Source organism: Microtus oregoni, unplaced genomic scaffold (genome assembly GCF_018167655.1).
Source record: "Microtus oregoni isolate MIOR12 unplaced genomic scaffold, Mior012 000024F_ref0000369, whole genome shotgun sequence".
Lineage (NCBI taxonomy): Eukaryota > Metazoa > Chordata > Mammalia > Rodentia > Cricetidae > Microtus > Microtus oregoni.
In genome coordinates this window covers 10,465,949-10,477,245 of record NW_024543083.1, presented here as the reverse complement: position 1 = coordinate 10,477,245, position 11,297 = coordinate 10,465,949, and positions in this window count along the sequence as shown.

Below are 11,297 nucleotides of genomic sequence, written 5' to 3'. Positions count from 1 at the left end.
CCACCTAATTTGGATCTACTCATTCTCTATCTCATTAGAAAACAATCAGGCTTCTAAATGATTAATATAATATAATAAAACAAAACAAAAACTTACACATTGGAATAAGACAAAACAAACAAGGGAAAAGAGCCTCCCCACCAAAAGGCAGAAGAAAAAATACCGACACAGAGACTCACTCGCTCACATACTCAGGAATCCATAAGAACACTAAACTGGAAGACATAATATATAGCTAAACTACCTGTAGGGTTAAAAAAATGAGAGAGAAAGAGAATATAAAAGAAATGAAGCAACACAAGAAAAGAAAGGAAAAGCCCTGACATGACATTATGAGACAAAGAACCTCCAGAGTTCATTTCCTGTTAGTCACCTCTGCTGGGCATGGGGCCTACCCCTGAGAATCATTTGTTTCTCCAGTGAGACTCTCTTGGAGAAAACCAAATTTTCATTACAAGTGGTTATCAGTTGGAGATAGCTTCTGGATTAGGGATGGGAGCACGTGCTGGCTTCTGCTTTCAGCTCTAAGACCCCATCTGGCGCAGACTGTGCAGGGCCTGTGCAGGCTGCCTCAGTCTCTGGCAAGCCGTTTGGGTCTAGCAGGATTTCATTCTGGGGTCGTTCATTCTCATTCTGCATCTTCCACTTTCCCTGCTTCCTCTTCCCCTAGTTCTTGAGCCCTAGAGGTGGCATCCTATTCAGGGCCGAGTGTCACAAGGTATCTTACTCCCTGCACAGTGTCTCCCTGCAGGGCTCTGTGTTTGTTCCTCTCTGCTGCAGGAGAAAGGATCTTTGTTGATGACTTAGGAAGGCGCTGATCTATGAGTTTAGCTGAATGTCATTAGGAGTAATTTTATTGCTACTTTTTTTTTCCTTTTAGAACAGTAGTATTTGGTTTCCCCCTAGGTTCAGGGGCTATCAACTCTCAGGCTCTTGATGACCCAAGCAGTGTTGGGTATAGGTTCCATCTCATGGAGCGGGCCTTAAGTCAAATCAGATGTTGGTTGGTTACTCCTAAAAGCTTTGTACCGCCTCTGCAGTAGCAAATCTTCCAGGCAGGGCACTACAGTAGACCCAAGGGTTGGTAGCTGGGTTGGTGTTCACATTTCTCCTTGGGTAGCCTGCAGAGTACCTTCCAGTACTAAATATGCTAGCAGGCAGGGCTGAAGGCTCTATGCAGACCCCAGCTCAACTTCTCTATGTTCAATGAGTCGTGTAGGTGTTGTCTTGAGTAAGAGGCCTTGCTGTCAGTTTGTGGAGAGCAACCTATAGTCTTGACAACAGCCTAGTTTGTTTGGGAGTTCTCATGAGACCCCTTTGGCTAACAACTCAATTACCTCTTAGCCAATACTGGCAGTGGAAGCTTTCTTTGGCGACAGGAGATGACCAGCTGGGGCTTTGTCCCCCGCATTATTTGGCAGTTTCATCTAGATTGCTGTCATATGTGTATATTTTAGGAAGTTTCTACCATATTAGGTTTCCATATTACCTCTCAAATGGTCCTTAATTTTGGCTGTCTCTCCCCATATTCCCTCTCATCTTCTTCCCCCCACCTTTTGATTTTCCCATTCCAGTACTCTCCATCCACCCACAACTACCTATTGTATTTATCCTTCTTAGAGAGATCTTTTTCTTCCCTATCCTGACCCCAATCCATTACTATATTTCTAACCTTTGTGGTTCTATGGGTTGTCGCTTGATTATCATTGACAAAATAGCTTTTATCCACATATGAGTGAACACATACTCTATTTGTCTTTATAGATCTGGGTAGCCTCACTCAGTATGATTTTTTTTCTAGTTCCATCCATTTACCTGAAAATTTCATAATTTTATTTTTAAATCACTGGGTAATATTCTAATATAAAAATATACTACATTTTTCTTTATTCATTCTTCTGTTGAGGGACATCTTGGTTGTTTCTCTTATGAATGGAGCAGCAATGAACATGGCTGAGCAAGTATCTCTGTGGTAGCACAAATCCACTTTTGAGTATGTTTGCAAGAGAGGCATAGCTGGATCTAAGATACGCCAATTCCCAGCTTTCTGAGGCGCTGCCATACCATTTTACATAGTGACTGTACAAGTTTGCACTCTCGCCAGCAATGGATGAGTGTTCCCCTTACTCCATGTCCTCACTGGCATGAGCTGTCATTTGTTTTATTGATTTTAGTCTTTTTGATTGGTGTAAGTTGAACCACCAAGGTAGTTTTGATTTGCATTTTCCTAATTTTTAAGGATGTTGAACAGTTCTTTAAATGTTTCTCAGCTATTTGAGTTTCCTTTTTTGAGAATTTTGTTTAGATCTGTCTTCTACTTTTAAATTGGTTTATTTGTTTTCTTGATATCTAGTTTCTTGAGTTATGTATATAGTTTGGCCCTCTACCAGATATGGAGTTTGCAAACATCTTTTTCCATTCTGAAGGTTGCCTCTTTGTAATAATGATGGTGTCCTTTGCTGTGCAGAAGCTGTTCAGTTCCTGAGGTCCCCATTGATCTTAGTGCCTATGCTAACATGTTCTGTTCAGAAAGTCTTTTCCCGTGTCAATGAGCTAGTTCCCCTTTTCTCTTCTGTTGGATTCAATGTATCTGGTTTTGTGTTCCAGTGTTCATCTTTTTTCCTTCTAGTTTCTTACTTTGAATAATTGTACTTCTTTCTTCTACTTGATTGAACTTATAATTTATTAATTTTAGTATTTACATTTGACAATGAACTATTTAATTTGTGAATTAATCATCCTGTTTTTAGTTTTCCAGTTTATTACTTCTGATTTTAATTCAGTTAAATGTTGTTTCAGTTTACTTTAGGTACATACTATTTATTTCTAACATTTTCGTAATGTGTGTAATTGATTTATTTGCATTGTTTTATTATTACTGAGATAGTACTCTTTCTATTAGTGCATTCTAAAGTCATCTCCAAAGCGCTGATTGCTGTGTACCTAGTTTCTATTAGATGCTGTAAACATTGCCTTCATTGTCCACTTAACCGGACTTAGAATTAAGGAGAATCCCATTTGGGGATGTTTCTATGAGATTTCAAGGGAGGTTTAATGGAGGAAGGAAGCTCATGAGTGGCACGAGCTCTTAGGCTGGGGTCCAGATTGAATGAAAAGCAGAACAAAGCAAAAGACCGCTGAGCATCAGCATCCATCTCTCTGCTTCCTAACTGGATATGATCTGGCCAACTACTCCATGCTCCCCTTTCCATCAGCTACTCCCTGCTCCCTTTCCATCAGCTACTCCATGCTCCCCTTGCCATCAGCTACTCCCTGCTCCCCTTTCCATCAGCTACTCCCTACTCCCTTTCCATCAGCTACTCCATGCTCCCCTTGCCATCAGCTACTCCCTGCTCCCCTTTCCATCAGCTACTCCATGCTCCCCTTTCCACCAGCTACTCCCTGCTCCCCTTTCCATCAGCTACTCCCTGCTCCCTTTCCATCAGCTACTCCATGCTCCCCTTGCCACCAGCTGCTTCATGCTTCCCTTGTCACGCTTTCCCTTTCTGGCTCGACATGTGAGCCCAGACAAAATCTTACATCACTTCTTATTATGCATGTGGTCACATCAATAGGAAAATAAATCACTAGAAGTCATGTTCATGCTTCATAGATATTGATACCAATCCAATACATACTTAGTCATGTCAATGCCATGATCTTGCTGCTGTGTGTCCAGCCATGTGCCAATGAAATCAGCTGCCTTAGCTCATGTGGAGTTCTACATAACAATACCACTGCCTGGCCTATATGGCTGACTATTGTGGCTGCTTTGCACTGACCTTCAGGTGAGCTTTACTTATTAAAATACAAATGAAATATCACTACACAGCAATCCCTCATACATACCAGTGACTTTGATAGTTGAAGGAGTAGCAGTGAGGTGAAAGGGTCATTCATCCAAAGCAACTCACATCAGACCATTAGCATACACCCCATAATCCAGGGGGAAATTCTATATACTTAGGGATTCTGAATATTTGAAAATGTTTAAGGAGATGGACCAGAAAAATTGATGGTACCTTTGTTTATGGTTACATATATGAATTGAAACTTATAAAGAAGGGTGGCACTATGGCTAGTGGTCAAAAGAGCTTGCTACCCTAGCCTGAAAACCTGAGTTCTAATCCCCAGAACCCGTGTAAAAAACTGGGCATGGTCACACACAAGCTGCAACCCTAAGGCTTTGGCAGGCAGACAAAGGAGGACTTTTGGGGTTTGAGAGCCACCAGCCTAGCTTCAGTGAGAGACCCTGCCTGACTCAAAGGAATGAGGTGGAGAGTGGCAATAGGACACCTGATGGCTTTGTGTGGATTCCATGTGTCTGCTCTGGTACATGTACACACATGTATATACCACAAACACACAGAACGAGGAGGGAAAGAAGGGGGGAAGGAGGAAATGGGAGTGATAGTGGGAAAGAGGGAAGAGAGGGGGAAGAAGAAAGGAGGGAGGGAGAGAGGGAGAAAGGAGGGAGGGAGGGAGAAAGGGAGGGAGGAGAGGGAGGGAGAGAAAAGATGTTTAGGATAAATTCCTAATCTTTGTGAAGTTAAGAAAGAAAATCCTTCTCTTAAAGACACCGTCTTAGCATCTTTGTGAGTTCCAGGTCAGCCCGGTCTACAGAGTGAGTTCCAGGACAACCAGAACTGTTACAGAGAAACCTCTTCTTGAAAAAACCAAAGCCAAAACTAAAACAACAACAAAACAAACAAACAAAGACGCCCTCTTAGAAAGAAAGGGTTATGCTAAACAGGCCAAAGGCTTAAATATATAATATAATCCACCTGTCCTTCTCTCTGACCGTACTTCTTTCCTTCCTTTCTTCAACAAATATTTGTGGGGTGCGTAACATGTTCTGGGTCCTGAGCTTTGGCCAGGTCTTAACTTACATCATTGTTATTACTTAAACAGTGAGCTTTTTTTTTTTGTTGTTGATAATCTTGCATTTTAGAATTTTGTACAGGGCAGGGGCTTTACTAAAATTTTGATTATGATCTGCCCTGTCTGAGATCCTTTGCTGTTTTTGTTGTTGTTTCTAAGCCTAGTTTCCAGGAAGCTGTAACGTGGCTTTATAACTCCAGGAAATATTTAATCAACCGGTCAGGATGGACCGGAAATCACCTGGGATTTCTGTGCAGTGGATTATACGCTTTACTAAAACACCCTTGTGAGGATCTGAAATCCGACTTGTGCCTTAAAGGGCAGGATGACCACATTTCTTTACACAAAGGCTCCTCTTACCCGAGGCCAGAGGAACCAGCATGAAGTGGGCACTGGTTCACAGACACCCCGAAAGCTGAAGATCGGCGTAAAGGTTGCCGTCATTGGCAGCAGTGGCATCGCTGTGACTCGCGGGCACCTGTCCTTCATGGGCTCTGGACACCGAGGAGCTTCTGTCATGTCAGAGATTTCCCCTGAAGCTGCCCTAGCAGCCCTTTAACAGCAAGAAGGCAGAGCTACATTCTCGGCGCCATCATTCGGGTGTTCTGTAAACGTACCGCCTTGAGCCGAAATGTTGGCAGCATCGGTCATTCCTTCCTCACCTGCCCTGCTGCCTTTTCCCCTAGATCTCCTCTCCCCACCCACACCCCATGATTACAAACAGGCCGGTTGCTAATGAATTTCAGTGCTGTGGAGCCATTTGCCGAGGTTACCAGAGAATAATATCCCATCCAACTCTTGAGAAAAATCAATAAAATGCTCAATAAAACCATTATGCTATGACTTTATGTCACTCTGCCCTCGTAAACACCTTTTAGTTTCAAGTCTTTAAAAAGCCAACTATTGCCCCCCCACCCAAGAAGTGGAATTTTATTTCCTTGAGTTAGATGTTCATGTTCCCTTTCCTGTCAGCGACTTCCCAATTAGCATAGAGTGACTTGTAAGTGAGAGAAGAGACTTTCGGGGACGTCGATCACGAAGGACTGATATTAAAAATAGAATAAGGCAGTGGGAACCATAAAGAAGAGAAGGGAGAGTTGGATGTGAAGGGAAGGTGAGCCAGGAGAGATAAACAGTGAGATTCAGGGCAAGAGGTGTGGAAGCCGGGCTTTCGGAAGGATGCTCTTTTTATCCATCCATCCTACTACAGGCCTGTTTTACATGATTCACAGAGGAGCCTCTTCATAGCCAATGACAGCACCAGGCTTCTACCCTGTGTTTGGTGGGAGTTGGTAACCACTGGTCAATTCTTGTTCCTCACATGTATAAAGTGACCTAGTTTATAATAAACTGATTTTTTTCTTATTAACTTAAAGTATCATCAAATGAAAAGTATCATTATTTATGAAAACTCATAAAGTTTTTTTTTTTAAAAAATAATTTTATTTTCAATTTTTTTGTGCATTGATGTTTTGCCTGATGTATGTCTGTGTGAAGGTGTTGATCCCCTGGAACTGGAGTGACAGACAGTTGTGGGAGCTGAGAATTGAACCTGGATCCTCTGGAAGAACAGCCAGTGCTCTTAACCTCTGAACCATTGATAAAAGAAGTGTCTAACCTAAGCATCCCCCAGAGGAGCAGAAGGCCTTTCTGGTGAGGAGAATGGCTAAGGAATGCCTAAGTGTAATCTCATTAGTACCCTCAGGGGAGTTTAGCGCCCTTAGTTACCATGTAGCATGGGAAGCTGAGAGTTCTGACTTACCGGGGGAAATCCAGAGAAACTGGAGTTCTGGGTACCGCATGGCTCCCACACTTGTCTTCCAAGTGTGAGTCCAGAGAAATGGCCTAGAGTTAGGAACTAACCTCAAGCTGAGCTAAGCTTGGAGGTGACAGCCATTTTTCCCTAAGGGGAAAGTCGGTGCCATGTTTAAATAACCGTAATCCATGGGTCTTCTGTGTGGCTCTGTTTTCATCTGCCTTCCTGCCGGTGCGATGAATGTTCTGATGAGAGGAACTCAAGGGAGGAAGGCCTTGTTCTGAGCTGTGACGGTACAGGCCATGGGGAGGAAGTGGAGGCCAAGGGAGCTGAAGCATCCAGGACTAGGAGGTAGAGAAGGGTGATGGCAGATTGCACCCTAGGTGCTCAGCCTCTTTCCTCCCTTTCTTACAATCCCGGATCTCCTGCCCAGAGAACAGTCCCACTCAGAGTTAAGATAAACCTTTCCACATCAATATTATCAAAATAATCCCTCCCAGATGTTCTCAGGGCTTCACCTTAGTCTAGATAATCTCTTACAGGTGTACCTAGCGGGGCATCTCTCCAGTAAATCTAGATACCACCAAGATGAGGAGTAGAACAGTAACCAACACAAAGCTCAAATCTACTTAAAACAATTTTTGCGCTTTTTTCAGCCTTTGAAAAAAGTAGAGGATGAGAGGGGACCAGAGAAGGTGATGGGGGAACACGTGTGACGGGTCACAGTGATGTGCACGTGTGACAATGGCATGAAGAAACCTATTGTGCTTACTGAAGAAAAAGGAAAGGCGAGATTATCGAGGTCTCTTTTCTCACAAAAAAGAAGTCATCTGTTATACAGAAGCCTGAGGCTATTATCCTAGATTCAACTTTCTGGGTACTGGATGCTGTCTCAAGACAAGACACTTAAGCATGATTTCATTTCCTTAATAACTTCTGTAATCTGCTTCTTATAAAATGGAAGGGAAGGAGGCAGAGTGAAGAGGAGGAGGCAGTGGACGAGGCAGCAGAAGGGGGCGTGTGCAGCTCGTCACCAGTGTGAAAACACACTTATCTAGTCTCGAATACGTGGAAACTGCAGAAGATTCAACGTCGGTTTGCATTTTCAGTCAACCAACTTTTATTCCGAACATGGGTGTATTTCGAAACAGAATATAAAATTCACATGTCTTGGGAAATAAAATAAACCCTGTTAAAGAAATAATGGCTACAACTTTTACTAGGATCATAGCTTCACCCCTAGGGCTTCTCCTCTAGGACAGTTCACTGATAAAGCAGTTTGCCTCTTGTCCTAGGCAACAGGGTGTGACTCTTCATTGTCCCAAGGTATGGCCTATCACTGGGAGTTTCTTTCCGCCCATCTTGACATCTTCAGGCCCCACTCCAGGAGCTCATCTGAGTGGTATAGCACAGGCAGGTAACGATGGGCCTCAGGACTACTGGTCCAGGCTCAGGTATTACCGCTGTCGAGATTAGGTTTTGTAAACAGTGGATCTGTGTAGGAATGGCTGTCCTCTCCCCAGAACCCTAGGAACAGCATTACTCCCCCTGTGTTATGAATGAGAAGTTGGTCTGTGGATGGTATTGATAAAGTAATCGATGCATTCTTCCAAGGAAGCATCTCCCTTAAGCCTGGGTGCTGGCACACAGGAGTTCCGATGGCTATATTCCTTTACCCCAGAGGGCACTTCCCTTTGTGCTCTTCCAGTCTTATGGAAGACATGCCAGCTTTCGTAATGTCATCCTTCGATTCCTGTCTGTTGGTTCATGGCTGGGCAATATTTCACAATACTTCTTAGCTGCATATTTCTTATAAAATTTTAACCAAAGCAAAACAAAATTTAGATGGGCAATTTAGCCTTTCAAATCTCTGTCTCTGTCTGTCTCCCTCCTACCCTCCCTCCCTCCCTCCCTCCCTCCCTCCCTCCTTTTCTCCCTCCCTCCAGAAAGCACCAGCTCACAATAAACACAATCATGATTTGAATGAACAGAATTGCCTGCTCTTATTTATCATTGTCTTAAATAATAAACCTTTCCTGTCTTGAAATTTCATGAAGACCTGTCTAAGACAAATTCCCTGAAGACTCATTAGTAATTCATGAAACTGTTAAGAATAGTGCCCGATGAGCTGGCGGTCACAATCTCTTGCTGGACTTTGTAGAAACGTTACTGGCTGAGCAGGTTTGATTGGAGGATAGGCCCAGGAGGTGGAGACGGAGGGTTGCGTGAGGTCCTATACCTGCCACTAACTAGCAAGGAAAGCTGTGTTTCTCTACTTAGGAAGCAGTGCTTGGAGAGGTGTTGGAAAGGTAAAAAACCTTTCTGTCATTCAATACTAAATAAGATAGTGAAGAAAGGACAAGGAAAGATATCCTTGTACTAGCCTAGCGGGCATTCACCTGAGCGGTATTGAAACATTGGCATCAATTAGCGGAGACCTGGTGCTGGAAGTAGTTCTGCTGGTGTTTTCACACATTTCCTTCTTTCTTGACATTCCCCAGATTTATTCTCCTCTCCTCCCTTTTAGGAACAGAATCTGGCATAAATAAATGATCACTGAGAAAATGGGACAAGCAGAAGGGTGAATGGAAACTCCTTTGGCGTCGCACGCAGGGCAGGGGGGTTTCACGCAACACGTGGTTGCCCACAGGAAGGCGTCGTTTCCGAAGGCTGCAGTTTCGTTTGTCTTGTGATGAAGGAACCCGTATTCCCTTCCTTAATTACTCACTTCAAATGCAATAGGAAGCCCTCCACACCACAGCCTTTCAGACCACTAATACGCTGAAACTTGTTAAATCAGAGTGGGCTTGAGCTGTCAGTGCTGCCCACAAAATGGGATTCAGTGCACTCCATACCCGGGCGAGTTTAAATTGGATGGGGCTAATATTTGATGCTATGCAACGGTAAGATCTGCAGAGCTAATATGCATTCTCCGGCTCCCAGAATTAAGGCGTTGATCTATGGGGCACAGAGGGATCATCCTTTTCTCAAAGAGACTATTTAGTGGTCAATGGATTTAAAAGTCACTGACATAAACAACTGTTTGCAGTCCATGCTCTCGCTGGTTCTCCCTCTCTGGCTCCCCTGCTCTCGTGTGTGTGTGTGTGTGTGTGTGTGTGTGTGTGTGTTTGTGTGTGAGTCTTTGTGTGTGTATGTTTGTGTGTGTGTGAGTGTGTGTTTGTGTGTGAGTCTTTGTGTGTGTATGTTTGTGTGTGTGTGAGTGTGTGTTTGTGTGAGTATGTGTGTTTGTGAGTGTATGTGTGTTTGTGTGTGGTATTTTAGGTAAGGCTTTTTAGAAAGTCACTTGCAATGCTTTGTCTTTCCTTTGGGGACTATTGAACTTTCGATGGGTACTCAAGAGAATTCTGGTTTTAAAAAAATTATTATTATTATTATTTGGTAAAGTATCTCACATAGCTCAAGCTGGTTTCAAGTTTGTGCCACCACATCCACCTCTTCCCTTCCCTTCTCTCTCTTCCTCCCTCCCTTCTCTCTCTCTCCCTCCCTCCCTTCTCTTTCTTTCTTTCTTTCTTTCTTCCTTTCTTTCTTTCTTTCTGATATCATGCAGCCTAGCTTGAACTTGAACTAGCTGTAGAGCCAAGGATGACATGACCTTGACCTCCTTGAATGAGTATACACCTATTTTATTTCTTAAATTACGTTGTGTGTGTGTGTGTGTGTGTGTGTGTACAAGACAAGGCATACTTGTAGAGGTCAGAGGACAATTTGTAAGAGTTGTTTTTTTCCTTTTATCTGGGTCCCAGAAATCAAACTCAGATCATCAAATACGGAAAACAGTGATTTTACTCACCGAGCCATGTGGCTGGGTCATGACCTTGAACTTCTGATCTTCCTGCCTCTGTCTCTGGGTCTCTGGAATTCTGGGGCTACAAGTATGAGCTGCACACCCAGTTTCATGTGGTGCTGGGGATCAAGTCTAGGGTTTTGTGCATAGTAAGCCATCATTCTACTGACTGAGATGTCCTGTCTCTATCACTCATGAAAATGATCATAATTTCACTTCTCTCTCTCTCTCTCTCTCTCTCTCTCTCTCTCTCTCTCTCTCAGACACACACACACACACACAGACACACACATACACACAGATACAGACACACACACAGACACAAACAGACACACACACACATACACACACACACAAACAGTGGAGGAAGGGGTAAAATGGAGGTATAAAGCTTCTCCCAGAATCCACAGTGCTTACATTATGGAGGTGTTGTTTGTGGTTTTACATCGTAACCAAACACGCCATATTTGATAGGCCAGTGTCAGTTTTCGAGGCATAGAGGAGTTCCATTGCATCAGTGTTCTTCGTACAAATCGCACCTGGTCAATCTACTGAAATAGAAGCAAGCATTTTGTTGTGCCCTTTGTCCTACATTTTGATTCCTAATACACAGTGTCTCTCCTGCTAGCCATGCCCAGTTTGGGAAAGTGACTATGGAAATGACTGACATTTTGGAGAAGATGACATGCAAGAAAACCACACATCCCACATCCTTTCACTCCCTCAAGTACTTGAGGGAGAGGAAAGATACTTGAAGCATGATTGAAAGATGGAGAAAATTATGAGGACAGGAGGAGGGCCTCCCTCCAGCTGAGAAGCAAGTATTCCAGTACAATCAGATGTGCAAAGTGGCAG